Source organism: Dipodomys merriami, unplaced genomic scaffold (assembly GCF_024711535.1).
Source record: "Dipodomys merriami isolate MVZ:Mamm:240054 unplaced genomic scaffold, mDipMer1.0.p SCAF_1870, whole genome shotgun sequence".
Lineage (NCBI taxonomy): Eukaryota > Metazoa > Chordata > Mammalia > Rodentia > Heteromyidae > Dipodomys > Dipodomys merriami.
Window position 1 is genome coordinate 30,379 of NW_027203238.1, and position 18,950 is coordinate 49,328.

General features: G+C 41.7%; 1 protein-coding gene across 11 annotated transcripts in view; it reads right to left on the reverse strand.

Annotated features, from left to right (window-relative positions):
• Positions 1–1,484: 1,484 nt before the first annotated feature.
• Positions 1,485–18,950, reverse strand: part of LOC138830277 (protein FAM114A2-like) — a 61,896-nt gene continuing 44,430 nt past the window's right edge. For 8 of the 11 annotated variants that reach the window (XR_011372954.1, XR_011372956.1, XR_011372955.1 and 5 more), the window contains 2 exons: positions 13,707–13,923; positions 10,656–12,620 (listed from right to left, as the gene is read on the reverse strand). The gene's annotated coding sequence lies outside the window, so the exon portion shown is untranslated. Of the gene's footprint in view, positions 3,536–10,655; positions 12,621–13,706; positions 13,941–18,950 lie in introns of those variants that run through there. The other 3 variants (XR_011372958.1, XR_011372960.1, XR_011372961.1) reach the window with 3 other exon arrangements.

Consider the following 18,950-nt stretch of genomic DNA (forward strand, 5'->3'; position numbering starts at 1 on the left):
GAGATCTGGGGATCATGGTTTAAAACCAGCCTGGGAAGGTAACTCCGTGAAACTCTTATCTCCAATAAACCATCAGAAAACTGGAAGTGGTGCTGTAGCTCAAGAGGTGGAGCACTAGCCTTGAGCTGAAGAGCTTAAGGAAAGCGCTTAGGCCCAGAGTTCAAGCCCATGACTGACCTAAATCAATCAATCAATCAATCAATAAAAAAGCATAGACTATACTGAAGTGTGCATATGATAATTTCTAACTATAATACTCTCATGAAATTGGGTTTTACAGAAACATCTTGATTGTTTGCCAAAGCAAAGAATAAATGATTTAAATAAGCTACCTAACATCTCAGAAGGAAAATGCTACTGGGTTTAGATCAACTTCATATACCCAGTACTGAGGAAATAAGTTTCAGAAATGACAGAGGCAAAGTATTATAAAAATCACTTTATCATGAGGTACAACCAGGCTGCCTACATCAACCTTGCAGGAAAAATGGGATGAATGAAAAGCAACTAAGGCTTCTAAAATGAGCCAGTTGGTGGTGCTATATGCTTGCAATCCTCAGAAGCCTGAAAGCAGAGGGTCTGGATTCAAAACCTGCCCAGGAAGAAAACCTTTTTCTCTGCAACCAGCAGATTGGAAACATCAGCTCTGTGCTCACAGCCCAGCTGGATGCCTTCTTCCCACAGAGCTTCAGACAACCAAGACCCCCCATCTGAAATATTGTCAAATATATTAAAATATTATATCCTGTTTGGGAGATAATATTTGAAAGATATATCAAAAACATTTCACTGACTTCTAAAGAAAGAGTGAAAGAGGAAATATGTGCTCACTAAAGGATAAGTTACCTACCAAAATGATATTAATATGGCTAGATGCCCATTTGGAAACTTATCCACTCAGCCATCTTTCCTCACATCTTGTCAGTTAGCCTGAACTGTCAGATTTTTTGATGCAAGGGATGTGTATGAGTATGTAGGTTGTAAAAGTAATAATGAAAAGCTAGACACTGGAGGCTCAGGCCTGTAATCCTAGCTACTCAGAAGGCTGAGATCTTAGGATCCCAGTTCAAAGCCAACCCATGCAAAAAGACCCTTACCTCCAATTAACCAGCAAAAGACAGAAAGCTGAGCTGTGGTTCAAAAGGCAGACTACCAGCCTTGCAACAACAACAAAAGTTAAGGGACAACATCCAGGCCCTGAATCCAAGCCCCGGTAGTGGCGCTCACACACAAAAAATAACCATGATACCACCACAGGATGTGCATATCTTAGGTAAGGATGCAGATGGATGGGATGATGACTGTATTGTAGCCCAGTCTGTGAAAAAACCTAGGTGAAATCTTTCCTCAATACATCTTCATTTCCCTCTACACATTTAAAATCACACACACACACACACACACACACACACACACACACTTACATGGTTATATTTGTCTATATAATTATGTAAAATACATATCATACACACTTGCTTCCGAATTTTGTCCATCTTTTGGTTTTATAGGTAGTACAATATATCCAGGGTTTGGCTCATACTTGTAATTTCAGCTGCTCATGAAGGTGGGATCTGAAGATCACAGTTTGATGCCAACCCAAGGAAACAAATCCTCAAGATTCTTATTTCAATTAAGTAGCAAAAAGCCAGAAGTGGAAATGTGACTTAAATGACACAGTGACTGCATTGAGCAAAATAATCTAAGCAAGATACCAGACCTCCGTTCAAGCCTACGTACTGGCCCACTAGCACTCCAAAAGCCAAAATCCCCAAAAGACCAAACCAAAAACATGTCAAAATATTTTATAACTTTTGAAGCAAAATCCAATGAGGCAATGTAGTTTGTTGAAGATTTGGTGGTAAAATGCTGAAAAACCCCAAATTCCACATGTGTTTAAATGATGCAACAGACAAGCAACCAAGTAAAAATTTCCCAATAATGTTCCTTAGTATCCACTGGGACCCTTGACAAAGATTTTTTTTCTATGCTTTTCAAAAAATCAGTTAATTTTCAGTAGTATAAATCTTTATTATAAGTTATAGAAGTTTTTTAAAGTTCCAAAGTGAATTGAATGTAAAACAAAAAGCACTTAATATTACCAGTTTCTATGCCTCTGGTAGAAAACCTGTAATACTGTGGCCTTTATGAATGAGGAGAGGGAAGACTGGTCATGAAATGTTGGGAAGAAGAGTTTCCAATTGACTGTTTGAAACCCAATCTTCTGCCCCCCACCCCAACAGGCAGAGGCTTGAACTCAGGGATTAGGTGCTGTCTTGAGCTTCTTCTGCTCAAAGCTAGCATTCTACCACCTGAGCCATGGCACCACTTCTAGCCTTTTCTGAGAAGTTTGTTAGAGTTGAGAGACTTACAAACTTTTATGTTTGGGATTGACTTCACATCTCAGTCTCCTGAGTAGCTAGGATTATAGTTGTTAGCTTCCCATGCCTGGCTTATATTCCACACTATTGAACACATAAAATTTAATTAGGAGGCTAAGATCTGGAGAATGGTGATTCAAAGCCAGGCCAGGCAGAAAAGTCTGCAACTCCATCTTCAACAAGCAAAGAGCTGGACTTGAGCAGTGGTTCAAGTAAGGTGAGTATGAGCCCCTGATTTCAAATACCATTATGGGCAAAAACAAAACAAAATAAAGCAATGCCCCAAATTGAAATAATAAAATTGCTCAATACCAAAATAATGGTCATTAAATAATGGTTTGAAGAGTAGAAAACAAATACACCCCTCCATAAATCCACATATAAAAATCTTCCAGTCAGATACCGGTGGCTCAAGCCTGCAATCCTAGCTACTCAAGAGGTTGAGATCTGAGGATTATGGTTCAAAGCCAGCCCAGGCAGGAAAGTCCCTGAGACTCTTATCTCAATAAACTACTCAGAAAACCAGAAGTGGCACTGTGGCTCAAGTAGTAGAGTGCTAGCCTTGAGCTGAAGAACGAGGGACGGTGCTTAGGCCCAGAATTAAAGTCCCATGACTGACAAAACAAAAAACAAAATCCAAAAAACAAAAAACAATAAACAAAAAAGAAACTTCCACAAAATATTTGAAATGGGTGAATTTTCAATAAGGAAACAACATTTTTCTTTCCTTTTTTTTCTTGCAACAGCAAAAGAGATGGTTTATTGTACATGTGTCACACTTGGCCACAACTATGAACAGAACTAGTCCAGAATGTCACAGGTCTGGGGCACAGGACCATCAGGGGATGCTTGGTTATGAGCAAGGTGTGTCTTTCAGAGATGATCTTGGCAATGAAAGTTCTGGATCCACTGGGAAATCACAGCGGCATGCAGTCCAGCATCTCAGTGTCCCAGCCTATGGCATTCCTTATTCCTCCTGCTCCTCTGGCCTCGATGGGTGCACAGACTGGTTTACTTAGACCTCTGCCTCATCTTTCTTCTTTTGCCCTTCAGCCTGCGCATTCACTTCCTCTACTTGGCTCTCATGGTGCTGTTTTTTCTAGGAAGATGGTGCTAAGGCAAAGAGCAGGAAACAACATTTTTCTACCTAAAGATGTCTGTGGGGAGAACAGTGGAAGAAATAGATTTATTCCCAGATATTTAGACCAACATGCCAATTCTGACATATCTATGATGATAGAGACTAGCTTTAGAATGATAAAAATAAACCAAAGGACTACATCCCAAAGTATTGGACAAGGCTAACAAAGCAGAGTAGGGCATCAGGGTATAGGGTAAGAGCTATGTAGAAAAACTAGTTGTTCCTACAATGAAAAGTATTACCAGGCCTAGCAATTCAAGTTTGCCAAACCAAGTAGATTTTGAAAAATAGTCTGTTACTTATTATATTAAAGAAAAATTTAAACTTGTAGGCTCTTCAACTTTATATCAGACAACCTAAACTTTGCTCAGGGGACATGGTACTTAATATTTGGATCATCAAGTGCCAATTGCAAATTTAATTATACAAATAATAACTACTAATAGAGAATGTTAATGGTTTCTTACAGATGGAGCTGAAGGTAAAACTGCTAAGACTTTTCCCACGGAAGAGACTATTCTTATTACACCTCTTCCCATGGTCTTCTTTTTTTTTTTTTTAACAAAACTCGAATATTTCCACTTTATTCACCCAGATGTCCTTTTAACACTTCAAAGGCTGTTTTTGAGAAATAATAAAATTTTCAAAAGCACAAAAAATGCCGCCCAAGTTAAGAAGTTTTGAGATCAAGCAGATGAAAGGGAAAATTTGAGTAAGGAGCAAGTTTAGTGTCCTAGCCATGACAAAATCCTAAGAGTTAGTGAGTGAACACATGACTTTGCACATATCCACAGAATTGAGGTCACATGATGATTCTGGCTCCTGGTCCTCCTCTTTGCCTTCCTGGTCTGACACACCATTCTCTGGGATGCTGAGCTCTTCTTTAGGCTTTCTTCATTCCCCTCAAGTAACTCCTGCCTTATAGGCTTGCGCAAGATAGGCTTTTTCTTCATTTTGACATTTTGTTTAGGTTGAGAAAGCTATTTTTTTCTCCAGTTCAATGCTGTTTGCCTATAAAAAAAATCACAATAAGGGGCTAGGAAGTTGGCTCAGTGGTAGAGCACTTGCCTTGCATGCATGAGGCCCTGGGTTCGATTCCTCAGCACCACATAAGCAAAAAGAAAAAAACCCGGAAGTGGCGCTGTGGCTCAAGTGGTAGAGCACTAGCCTTGAGCTGAAGAGCTGAGGGACAGCGCTCAGGCCCAGAGTTCAGGCCCCACGACTGGACCCAAAAAAAAAAATCACAATAAGAAAAACCCAACTAAGACAAGCATCCTTGGTTAAAGGCATTCTAGGTTGTAATCTCTGAACTCTTAGGAGCTACTTTACTCTTGGCTTTGACTGTCTTTTGTCTTCCTTCTCAATCAAACTCCCCCCACCCCCACTCCTAGGGCTTGAACTCAGGGCTTAGAATCTGTTCTTGTTTGCTTTTTTTCCCCCTCAAGGTTAGTGATTTTCCACTTGAGCTGCAGCTCCACTTCCATCTTTTTGGTGATTAATTGGAGATAACTGAACCATGATGCTCAGATCTCAGCCTTCTGAGTAGCTAGGATTACTCAATGAATTTTCAGGAAGAGGCATCATGATGTTATGGGATTTCATGAAGTCATAAATATGATGATACCCAAAACCTTGAACAAGGATATTCTCAACTTCACCCTAGCATAACCATTGAAGTGAGGGATTTTAAACACTTATACATTAGTACTGCTCATACTCCCCTCAGACTTCAGGATCACACATCACATTTGACTATCAAGCCTCACTGGTTACCTGGAACTCGCAACAACATTTTCTGCTTTCCTTTTACTTGGAGACCTGAAACTTGAAGATTAGGATTTACTTTGTTTAATTTTGAGTCTCCTCGGTATTTTTCTTTAATTTTTGTTAATCAGTTTTTAACTTGAAGTGATACTCTGCTAAGATCAAGGCAACCTAAGACATAGCATATCATTTTTAATTGTCTCTTTGCTTAGTTTACTTTAATCAAGGGATTAAGAAAGCTATTATAAGGTTTTTGGTGGGGGTAGCATTGTGAGGGGAAGGGCAAATGGACAAATGTGGTGGAAGTACTTTATGTGCTCCTAAAAAAGTAAACAATGAAGGTGGGGGAAAGTGGCTCACAACTTTAATCCTATCTATTCAGAAGGTTGTAAGCAGGAAAAATCAGTGAGTCTTATCTCCAAAAAACTACCAAAAGAAAGGAAATGGGTTGTAGCTCATGTGGTAGCATGCTAAGATTAAGCAAAAGGAGCATAGATATGGTACTCAGGCCCCGAGTTCAAGACCTAGAATAAGCACAAAACAAACTAACAAAACCTGCTGAAATTGCTTTAAGAAGGGTCTATGAGAGAAAAATGGTTAGGGTAGATTTGATTTGGGAACATTTGGTATCTGTCACAGTATATGCGAATAGATCCACTATAGGTTGCTCTGGAAATATTATTCCTTGTTCCATTATGAGCTATTTGGATTCACTATTTCAGTGTGAAGTGATATTTCTTGAGAGAAAATTGTCAGTTTGGAGCCCAGCACTGCTGGATCATGCCTATAGCCTTAGCTGCTCAGGAGGTGGAGATCTGAGGACCAATGTTTGAAGCCAGCCCATGAAAGAAAGTCCATGAGACTCATCTCCAAAAAACTACTAAAACACTCCTGGAAGTGGTGCTGTGACTCAAGTGGCACAGCACTAGTCCTGAGCAAAATTAGCTCAAAGACAGCACCCAAGCCCTCAGTTCTAACCCCAGGATCAGCATATACACAGAAAAAGTTTAGTATGACTTCTGAACGAGGTTTTGTACCATTTTTCCATGAGTTCATTTTCAGACAGCACTATGTCCTGTGGGAGGCTTATGTGTTCTGGCTTACATGGCATTTCTATTAGATGATATGTAATAGGCATCTACACAAAATTCCCTCACTCAAATTATATTCTTCAGTTAACAATCTATTATGGGAAAGAATTGAATTTCCCCATTTGTTTAAATACTCAATGAATTTAACAGTATAAATTTGTAGATTGCTATTTAAGTTATATTCCATTTCTATTAGTTTACTCTCTTAAAGTTCTTATTCTTAGTTTATGTAAGTATGTATGTATGTATGTATTTTGTTGGCCATGGGGTCTGAACAAAGGGCCTGGGAGCTGTCCCTCAGCTTTTCAGCTCAAGGCTAGTGCTCTACCACTTGAGCCACAGTACCACTTTCTGTTTTTCTGCTTATGTGGTTCTGAGGAATTGAACCCAGGGCCTCATGCATGTGAGGCAAGCACTCTACCATTCAGACACCTTCCCAGCCCCTCTTTGTTTAGTTTTAAAGTGCCTTTAATGACCTTTCTTATTATAAGATGATATAATTCTATAACTATATCTAGTTTTTTAATTGGTTGATGATTTCCCATAGATTCACAGCCATCAAAAGATACAAAGTATTTCCTTCACCCTTAAAAGAACAGCCAACTTCTGTTTCCTCAGAAGTTGCACAGAGGTTCTTCCTGCAGAGTATCCCATACTTATATCTAACACCATGTGACAGAACAGACAATAACAATGTCTTGTTATTCTGTTATCCTCAGAAAATAAAATGCTATTCAAAAAGACTTTGGACCTTTGTTTCCTCATGTTATTTATAATTTAAGGGAGCTCAATGCCAGACATTACTATTTTCTGTAGTTGTATGTTACAAGATCTACATTCATTCCCATGGAATGTTTTATTTTTGTTGGGTGTGGTGGTCCTTGTACTAGGGCTTCAACTCAGGACCTGGTAATGTCACTTCAGTTTTTTGCTCAAGGCTGGGACTCTTCCACTTGAGCTACCTCACTGCTTCTGGCTTTTTAGTGTTAACTGGAAATAAGACTGGGTAGGTGATGGAGGGGGTATGACTGTGATAAATTGTATCCATGTATGGGAACTTCACAACCTCCTTCTTGTACAACCAATACTTGCTAATAAAAAGAAAGATAATTAGAGGTCTAATTGTTCACAGTAAGTTTCTTGTAATTTCCCTTGTAATTTCCCTTCTTATGTCTTTCTCATTTTTTTCATGCTAGCATGTGCTCAGTGCTGACCCTTAGCTCTTTTTCTTATGGCTAGTACTTCAGCCACAGCTCTAGTTCCAGTTTTTGCTAGTTAATTGGAAGAAAGAAACTATCTGATATTTGTGCCTAGGTTGTCTCTGAACCTCAGTACTCAGATCACAGCATCCTGAGTAGCTAGGATTACAGGTGAGAGCTACTCAGATCCTTGTTGTCTCCTAAATTATCCCATGTCCATTTCACAATGGCAGTCCATTTCCATGGTTCCCAGCTTTGCAGCAAGAGCTTAATTATAATCCAACACCAAGTCTAACCTCACCACAGATGCTATGTTTTGTGTCATACTCTGACTATAGACACCCTTCTCCTGGCTGATGCATTGCAACAACCTAGATGGCTCTCATACTAGGCCACAAGGATAGGAAGCCAGGAAACACTAGCTTAGAAGCTGTTAAATCAGAGGAGCAAAAAGATATCGTAGTGCATTCTGCTGTGATCTTATTCTGATTTAAACAGCCTTGTCATCTATTACCAGGAGTAGCTTTGGCATCACATTCTGAGTAGTGACTGGGTGTAAGCTGGTGTGTCCGAGCTGACTATAGTATTGTCTTGAGCCTGTGCAGACTGAAGAGACAAGCCAGTGCCAGTAGCACACACATTGGAATAACAAAGCAACCTATAGTTAGGCATTGCCACTCTTTGTTCTAGAGTAATGAATGAATGACTCTCTAATTTCTTGACAAGAAATTCCTGCAGACCCATATGCAGCTGCCTCATCAGAGCAAGTAAAGAGGCTGGTGCTGCCTGGAGGAAACACTGTGAGAAGCTGCCAGAAAGCATCTGTTTACTGGACTCATGGGGCTCCTCTGTCCTCTAGAATTAATAACAAATGAGGAGCAAACACCTCCCCCTCTAGGCAGACATACACAGGAAGAGCATTGCCACAGCACAACAGGGGACTCCCACGACATACACTTGATCTGTGCTGTCAGAACTGAGAGTTTTATTTTGGGGGGGAGGGTCCGGTTGTCGGGCCTGAACTCTGGGCCTGTGCCCTGTCCCTCAGCTCTTCAGCTCAAGGCTAGTGCTCTACCACTTGAGCCACAGCGCCACTTCCGGCTTTCCATTTTGCTTATGTGGTGCTGAAGAATCGAACCCAGGGCCTCAGGCATGCAAGGCAAGCGCTCTACCACTGAGCCAACTTCCCAGCCCCAGAGCTGAGTTTTTAATGACACTTCATCCCACAGTGCTCCCTAAAACCTTCATCCCAACCCTGCTCCTTTCATGTCCCTGACAATGTTTATAGGCATCCCACATCCAGACTGAAGATGTTCCTTCATGTTTGGAGTAAGTCTGATCAGACTTTATATGGATCCACTGCTCAGTCAGGACTCTCGATCCCTCCCATCCCCATTTTGATACTGTGTGTCTCTTGACCTATTCCTGTCTTCTCTTTTCAAGATTCAGTCAGGGCCGGGTACAGGTGGCTCACACCTGTAATCCTAGCTACTTAGAAGTCTGAGATCTGAGGATCGTGGTTCAAAGCCAGCCCAGGGAGGAAAGTCCGTGAGATGCCTATCTCCTATAAACCACCAGAAAACCAGAAGTGGCTCTGTGGCTCAAGTCATAGAGTGCTAGCCTTGAGTTGAAAAGCTCAGGGACATCACCCAAGCCAAGCCCAGAGATCAAGGCCTATGACTCAAAAAATAAATAAATAAATAAAAGAAAGCAAAAACATACAAAGCTCAGAATGGCAAGCAGCTGAAAACAGGATGGAATAAACCAACATTATCTATGACAGTTTTCAGATTATGCAGAGAAATGCCTGCATTGTTGAAGCCCAAGCCCATCTGATAGCTGAGTTTTAGCTGGCTGGCATGCCCATGATGCCAGGTAATGATATTCACAAGTTTTGTGATATTATTCGATGACACAAATAGGCTTCAAGTTGGGAAGCTGAAAATTTTCTATTGATCTAGAAGGAGAAATATATCAGGACAAGAAATGGGATTAACACAATGCCAAAAGCAAAAGGCCATCCAATCCAAGGAAGACAGAATAACTCTGTCTCTGAAAAGATGATTCTCTCAAAGGAATCCTGAGCTGAGTATGGTGGTCTATGTTTGCAATCTCTGAATTTAGGAGGCTGAGTCAGAAGTTAGGTTGAGACTAGCCTAAGTTCCATGCCAAGAGAAGAACACAAAACCAAACCTCATCTTACAAAATAAAAGAAGGACTGGGAATGTGGCTTAGTAATAGAGTGCTGGCCTAGCACATACCTGAAGTCCTGGGTTTGGTTCCTCAGTACCACATAAAGAGAAAAGGCTGGAAGTGGTACTGAGGCTTGAGTGGCAGAGTGCTAGTCTTGAGCAAAAGAAACTCAAAATGCTTATGAATGTGTCATAAACAATCGCTTGAAAGCAAATAAAAAACTTTCGAATAAAAAAAAAGAAACTCAAAATGAATGGTGTTAGGAAAAATGTAAAATTAATGAAATAACATCTCTCTCCCTCCCCTATATCCCTTCCTGCTTTCCTCCCTCCCTCCTTTTCTCAGTACTAGGGTTTATACAAAGGATTTCATGCTTAGGCAGGTGTTTAACTCTTAATCCACACCACGGCCTTTTTGTACTTTAGTTTTTAAGTTAGGGCATCCTGTTTTCTTCCCATCCCAGGACCAGCCTCCCATCTAGCTGAGATTATTGGAATCAGCCCACCTTGATGATTGTGATCAGATCTCAATTTTTGCCTGGGTTGGTCTTGGATTGCAGTCCTCTCAATCTATGCCTCCCAAGTAGATGGTACTACAGGAGTGATCTATTATGCTTAGCCTTTAAAATGATCACTTAGAGCTGGGCACAAGTGGCTCCTGCCTGTAATCCTAGCCACTCAGGAACCTGAGATCTGAGGATCGAGATTCAAAGCCAACCAGTGCAGAAAAGACCATGAGACTCTTATCTCCAATAAACCACCAGAAAACCTAAGTGGTCCTGTGGCTCAAGTGGTAGAGTGCTAGCCTTTAGCTGAAGAGCTAAGGGACAGCAGTACCCAGGCCCAGAGTTCAAGTCCCAAGACAGACAAAAAAAAATCACTTAGGAAGATAAAAGAAAAACTCCTGAATTCTCACATTTATTTAAATAGCGGCTGCCAGTCATATTTTATAAAGCACTTATGGGGCCCATGAAGTCTTTTATTTTTAAAATACAATAAAATAGTACTAGAGCAGTTGGGATATTGTTCTGCCAGTAACACAACTATAAGAGCCTCGGAGGGAGCAAGCAAGCCAGCTACAGGCCAGCGCCGCCGCCGCTTCTTCTGAGCGGCAGTGAGAAGCAGCAAGCAGCCATGGCTGGGGCACAGGCTCCTCAGGCCAGACCCTGCAGACTGGGCAGCCCCTCCAAATCCCTCCAGCGGCTGACCTCAGGCCTCAAAGGCTCCAGCGCCGAGCTTCCTGGGCTCATCCCTAGGCTGGAGGTGCAGTGTGAAACAGCAAAGGAGCCAGCGAGACTCCTCCAGTGTCAGGGCAACCAGGCAGGAGTGGAGCCAAATGGCCAAACTTGCAGCAGCGACTGCAGCAGTTGTTGCTGCCTCGTGCAGCATGGGCCAGGGCTCCTGCAGCTGCTCAGGCACAGCCAGAGGCGGAGAAAAACTCCAGGACTGACACAGCCCCCTTCCACCCAATCTGCCTAAGATCTGGGAGTTGGAGTGGGAGCAGAAGGAGAGGGGTTCATATGGGTGTTGGAGGCATAGGCCTGCAAAACCCCATCTGAGCACCTTTGTGCCCTGAGGGTGCATACAGGCATGCATCCCTTCCTTCCAATTTATTTATTTGTGTTGGTTGTGGGGCTTGAACTCTGGGCCTGGACGCTGTCCCTCAGCTCTTCAGCTGAAAGCAAGTGCCCTACCACCTGAGCCACAGGACCACTTCCAATTCTTCTCAGGGAGGAAGGGACACCCTTTCCTCCATGCTGGGCAAAGGTTCTGCCCCGGTGCAAGACTCAGGTAATGGTTTGCTCAAAGTACCATTCCTGCTTCATCTACTTAACCACGTAGAACAATGCGTGGAGACCCCCCCCCATGTGTAATCACCTGTGCTTTACCTACTTTTACAACCTTGATTAGTGGAACTGCTCCACATTTGTTGACAAGGATTAGCTTTTTCTGTTTAAACTCTCATTGTCTGTGCTCCCATAAAACTGTTTAACTCTCTGCCCCTGACTGAAGATTTACTTCTCCTGCTTGTGTGCTGTATATAAGCATGTGATGTTCCAATAAATTTTGTCTATACCCACATGGTGTAGTCCCTTCTTGCCTATACCACACATCGTGTTCCCAGATCCCGCTGTGGAAACAGCAACAGATGGGGTTATGCCGGTTGATGCCTCTGACATCTCCCCCCTTTTTTGTTTGTTTAAGTACAACCGTAAGCAAGAGATCCTTTGCAGAAGGGATTTGCAGAAACTATTTTGGAATGTAGACAGCAATATCTTGACAAGACATAATGCAATCAATCCTGTAGAAACACTATGGGTAAAACTGTGCCACCAGGTATGAGGGTCCAATTGGTTTAGCACAGATGCAATTCCTCAGCCAGACCTTCATATCCCACCCCAGGGAGTTGTGCCAAGAAAGTCTCAATGACTTCCTGCTGTAACTAGTGGATGTCCCAAGTCAAATTTCCTTGCAAGACCGGCAGGTGGTAGTGAAGTCCCTGCCAAGTAATGTTAGAAGTGTTGAATCAAGTAGGAGTGATGCACAGTTTATTGAGCTCTAATCACACTTGAAGGTTAGCTGTTTCTGCAGATCAATTATCTGGTCTCCCATCCACTGCACCGTGTGTTGCAGGGTGTTCAGACGGGAATCAATGTCCTGTTTAATATTGTGCTGATGAGTCCATAGCTGGTGACAGTCCAGCCACTTCTCTACAAAGTCCTTGGTTTGGATGGAGGAATGCAGGGCCACTCCGGCAGTTGCAGCAGTCATGATGATAGCAGTCATTTCAAGGATCACAGCTACACTCAGACTCAGGAATCTCCTAGTTCTCTTCAGCAGTTGCTGGAAGACTCCTGTCAACAAACCAACAGTGGGGCTCTCCTGCCAAGGTCGGGTGAGGTTAACAGGCACCCAGACCCCTAAGCGAAATCTTAATATCAGGAGAGACTGAGAAGGCATATTAAAAGAAATAGTATGATTTAAGCATGTAAAGAGTCCAGGCTGCGTGGGTTCTCATTGATTGACACTGTCCCTGTGGGCTAGTACATAGGAAAGTTTAATACAACCCTGTACAGTAGAAGAATGGTTCCTGTAAAATGTATAATTTGCCTCATGGGCCCTAGTAAAGTGACCAATCCAATTCTGGGTTGTATAAAATTGGGTGGCAAGTTTTATAAATGCCACTGCTCAGGCCCTAAGTGTCCCCTGAAATTCATATGTGGCCTACGAGGCACAAGGCCTCCATCATGTCAGGTGAGCAAGCCAATGGGTTCTACATGATTTATAACTCCATTGTATAGACGTCACCATCAGAAGAATTATTAGTATACCAATCACCAACATGCTTTTCAGAATAATTGGCAATGAAACATCCATGAGGACCTCAATCTATAAATGAGATGTTATCATTATGCTGTATAATCTTTCCTCTAGGGTTTTGACACTGAGACCACTGAATAGAAACATAAACAAAATTCAATAATTAATGTCCTGGCATACTAGGTTAGGTGGTCGCCCAGTCTTATTTGTATAAGAATGATCCTTACCAATAAAATTTAAGGAAATTGTGCTGAATAGCCCCATATGATTGTTGATTTTATCATCAGGCAAGATGTATGCCCATACCTGTCTTCTGGTTGGTAAGCAAGGTGATGTCCCTAAACACAGTGGTAAAGACTCAAATCCTAAGGAAATAATATGAGGTATTCCTTCCTCACCTGGATGAGTAGGGTCTGCATGATCCCATGGTGGAGGAAAATACGTGCTGTCATTTGTATACACCACCGGACCTTGGTCTAGCTAATCCACTAATTTTAACAATGGTCGGTGAGGGACATAGGCCCAATATGCATGTTCACTACTCACTGCAGAAGTATTCACAAGCAGTGCAATCATGGCCAAAACAGATATTCAGGTATTCTAGGGGTTTTTGTACTGACCAGGGTGGCTTCGGTCTTGTGTCAACACTTATTCTGACCCCATGTTGGTGGGGTCAAGCTGGTTTTCTTAAGATAAGGATGATGGCTTCCTCGGGACTTCAAGCTTAGGTCTGCAAAGCTGCGTACTAGATCTTCCTCAGGATTGTGTTGTGTTGTTTTTGCTTCTCTGGAGGTCGAATGAGTCAAAAAGGGACCCAGATGTTGCCAGTGGATCCATCTGGAATGATAGAAACACTGTTTTCCCTTATGGGGCATTAGTCTTAGTCTTCATTGATTAAATTGTTTAAACCATATGGGAATAGATAGTGAGGTGGTGCTAGAGGGATAAAATGCTTTTCAGCTTTAGTGAAAGGATCACTTTGAGTGAAATTTTAAACATTTAGAGTAAATAAGGTTAAGGCAAAAGTTTCCCTTGGGGATTCCCCTTTTTTGTTTTTTTAATAATTGAAGCTTAAATGTTTTATGGGTGTGTAAACAGTTGGCATTAGTCTACACAGGTTGATTAAAGAAGTTTTACCTAGGGACTAACTTTAGTAAACTCCCCTAATATTTTTCTGATTGTACACTGGCTTTTAGAATATGGTGTGGGGTAGTTTGTCAAGGTGACAACTTTTTACTAATTACATTTTATTCCAAACTAGAGTTTAGGCATAATTTTTTAACTTTTCATAACTGTATGGACCCTTTTGGGGGGGGGGCTTTAGCAGCATAGCCTGTTTAGTACTTTGGTTTGTAAAAGATTTAAATAGTCTAGGATGTTTAAAGGTAAGATCCATAAGAAGTTCCACTTGTAGGTGTTCAGTGGCAGTTTTGTAATTGACAAACAATTTATAAAAGCAGAACTAACAGTTAGTGATTACAAATTGCATCAAGGCAAATAGGGTGGTTGAGTCCACACAACTGCCTGTAGACATCCTGGTATCTAGGCTGGAGATGGGGGCATTGCACCCAGCTTCAAGGCCTGGAGGTGGGACAAGTCTTACCTTGAAATCCTAGGAAAACATTACCTCCCCAAATGGGCGAAAGCATTGTTTAGCTCCTCAAATAGCCTAGGTGGAACAGGCAGGCCATCCTTTGGAATACAGATGTTTAGTGTAGCTCCTGGTGCGTAACTCTCTACTTAAGCCCTTATCTTTGAAAATTTAACATTTGGTCTAAATCCTGATATAAATGATCTTTTTAGTAATTATCAGACCACAATTTTGTTTTATTTTGGTGTTTATACCAATGTTTCTCTGCTTACCTGGGACTTATTTGTCTCAGTTAAATTTGAATTTTCTCCTTCATTGTTCTAATTAATACCCTATCTGTTTACTTTTGATCTGGTCCTAACAATTTCATATTTTATTCTTAAACAAATTTATTTGGTTAGTGTCAGCCCAGAATTTTCTGCCAATTAGGGTTTTAAGCACATACAGAGCAGTTTGGATTTAAGCTATTCCCCACATTTCACAACCTCAGCCTTTTACAGCCAACTATTACAAATGGTTGACAAGTTCTTGCCCAGTTATGCATGCTTATAAAGTAGCTTGCCATGACCTCAAGCTCTGATCAATTTTAGAAGAGCCAAACATTATTGCCAAAGTCCCAGGAGTGCCTCTTTCTATGTTAGGGTAAACGCAACCTTGACATTTCCCTTGGTCACTGGACTTGAACTTAGTGCCTGAGTGCTGTTTTTCAGCTCTCCAGTGCAAGGATTGCACTTTGCCACTTCGGACTCCAAAGCAACTCTGCCCGCTTTTTTGGCACTCTGCTGGCTAGTTAGAGATGATAATCTTTCTCTGCCTGGACTGGCTTTGAACTGCAGTTTGTAGATCGCTCACCTTTGGTCCTCAGCTCCACCCTCATCTGGGCCCCCTCTCATTTCTGGAGTTCCCTCCATACAACTGGCCTCTCCCTCTCTCCACCCAGACCCACCTGAACTCCCATCTACCTCACTTCCTTTTCTCTCAGATACTTTTGCTACCAGGATGATGATGGAGGTCATGTGCTCCCTCTTGGGGGAAATATGGCTCCTCTAATAAACCTTGTAATAATCTTTCTCCTTTGCCTGCCTGCCTCTGCATGGTCCCATAGGATGGATGTGTCTGATCCTCTTTCACTGGTGGCTCCATACTGGGATAGGTTCCCCAGTGCATTTGCTCCCCCTGCACTTCAGAAGGGAGTTCAAACAGCTGCCCTGGGACCTATTCTGAGATCCTTCACTCCAGTCACCAGAGGACCATCAAGGTAACTTTCTCCTGACTGAGTGCTCTACCAGCCCATCCAGCCCCACTAATTAATTCCCACTCCAGGGTAAGTGACAAGTTTGTCCGAGGTCGGGGTTTCTGATTCCAATATCAGTGGTAAGGCCACCTGAGCCTTTCTGGGCTAACTGAGCCCCACCCTCACCATCTGACCAAAAACTTGGCCAAGTGCTGGAATTAGCCACTAGGGGCCTACCATGGCCCAAGGACCCACCTTGGACCAACATAAGGACAGTCTCCACTGGTGGGGCCACCACCTATTTAGGAGCCAACCTGCACTGCAGAGGACACTCTACTCTAGGCACATGGCTTCAGATCACTTACCATGGGAAGGACACTAAATTTCTTTACATTAAGGCCACCTGGACTTGGAGGGCTGTTGAGTCCCCATCAGTTAAATTTGGCCCCACATTTAAAACTCCACTTCTGAGAGTGCTTGAGCAAGTAGCTCTCTCTCTCTCTCTCCCCCTCCCCTTAAACTCTGCCTCTTGCCAAAATTACCTGCTTGTAACCTCTTTCACAAGTATTTCATATGCTAAACGCTTTGGTTAAGCCCTGGAAGAATGTAACCAGTAATTGCTTGTTTCTACTCATTAGATAGAAAATGGGTGAGTTTAAGTCTAAACTCCCCGAAATAAAGGCCAACAAGTTTGGATATTACCAAAAGTGTATTAATCTTCTCTCTAGCATTGAGCAAGTGGTGGATGTGCCAAATTGGCCTCTTGGTACTTCAGCTTGGTACTACCCTTTCCCCCTCCCCTGTCCTGTGGTGCCATTATGCTAGGCCAAGTGTATGTTCCTATTGCCTCCTGTTCACTAGGTTTCTTGTTGGCAAAGTTTTGTATTTTAAACTGACCACATGGTTCCATCATAATTAGAAAAGTAGTTCCACTAAAATTTCAAAACTTTAAAAGTCTATTTTAAAATCTAAGCACGCTCTATAATCTGTGCACAAACATGTCTGTCTGTGTCTTATTCGACTATATGTAAGTGATTATGGTTTCAAGGTTACTCTGCCTACTAAAAATCTTTGTCAATGGAAGCTGTGAATTAATCTAAATTGCTTTAAAACTTTGTGACCTGACTAAGCCAAAGAAAAAACAGGCAGTTTTAAAAGACCTTGGAAAAGGACTTAAAAAAGACAATGTCCTTTACAAAGTAAATGAAATTGGTAACTAAGTTGGCTGTGAATTATGTCATTCCTATGTCCATCTATGCTAAGAGTTAACTATTGTACACTGACCATGGCTAGTAAACTAAAGCTAAGGGTTTCATTCTCTGTTTTCTCCCCTGTGTGCTGATCAACTTCAATTAAGATCAAGGGACCAGAGTAACTATGCTCAGGCACAGCTGCCTAAACCAGTGGCACCAGCCTGCAAAAGCCAGTGTAAACCAGGTCTCTAACCAGTATATGTAGAAATATTGCAGGTTACCAACAGGAGGTGCAACAGTCTATACATGCTGGGAGATGCCACAGTCTCTCTCAGACTCTGGCCTTGCATCTCACATGACCAAAAGCCTGTTAATTAAGGGTAAAACACAAGCCACATTAGATATTTGGTTCTGTAAATGTTCATCACAAGAAGTTAGACCATACGGGGTGTATGAGCAAAGGATAGAAATTGATTTCTATACTATTTTACAATTGGAGGTAAATTCCTAAAGGTAACTCAGACTGCAGAAAAAAAAATGGCCACTCTTTCTATTCACTGCCCACAGGACAGCCTACAGGCAAAGAATATACAGCCCAGTGTTTCAATGATGCATTTAAATGCAAATTAAAATAACTTTACAAAATGGATTTAAAATGACATCCCCCTTGTAAAAATTTGAGAAGTTGTGGAGAGTGGCTGGCCTCCCAGACAAGTTTAAAAGATAAAATTTTCCTAAAGGTTTATTTCAAAGTAAAAAAAAAAAAAAATAGGATTATTCTAGTTTGCCCCTAAAATTTTTTGTAACAGTTGCCGGAAGGCCCACAGTAAAAGATAGGACAAGTTTGTCAAATGTAATTTAATAAGTAAAACCATGCTTATAAAACTACTTCCAATGACCATCTTTGTTGCTTTTAGTTGGAGTAAAAGTGACTGTAAAAAAAAAAAACAAAAAAACTCACTGATCTGCAGTTCGAAGCCAGTCCAGGCACAGGCAGACTAAAGTCCCTGTGAGATTGTCATCTCTAATCTGCCAACAGAGTGCTCAAAGCTGAGTTGTTTTGGAGTTTAAAGTGGCCAAGTGCTAGTCCTGAGCTGGAGAGCTGAGGGACAGCACTCAAACCCTGAGTTCAAGTCCAGCGACTGACCAAGGAAAATGCCAAAGATGTATTTATCCCAACATAAGAAAGGCACTCCAGGGACCCTGATATTGTTAAAATATCCAGAGGCAATTGCAAACAAATGTTTGGATGACAAAAGTGGTATCAGGTCCTGAGTTACTTGAGCTTGGTCCTCCAAAAAATTGATCAAGCCAGAAGGTCATGGAAAGATAAGTTTGTAAACATGCCTATCACCCATGTTGGTCTAACTGGGCAAAACTTTCCAGAGATCTGTGATAGTGGGTAGTAAAAGCTAAGATTGTAGAATGTAAATCTCCAAACCCCTGTATCTGCTCAAAGTCCTAATTGGCAGTAACTTTTGAGCTGGTTAAATTCATCTGTTGAAAAGCTTGTAGAGCTGAGATTATGTTCCTATTGAGATCTGTCTAAAGGCCTACATAGGTAGGCATTCCTCTGCCAGACAGAAAATGCTTTTATAAACCAGGGTGTTAAACAGGCTATGTTGCTGTAGCCCAAGAAAAGGCCTGTACATTTGTTATAGGTTAAATGTTGTCTATAAGCCACTTTAAACAGGCTACCCAGAGGCAGTGGGCCGTACTTAGAGTGCCAATCAGTCTCAGGTTAAAAGCATCTACTGGGCTTTCTTTTAAAAATCTCTGACAAGTAATTGTTAGTCAATTGTGAACAAGTTATAGGTAAGCTCCATCTCATTGATCTCCTTGTTGC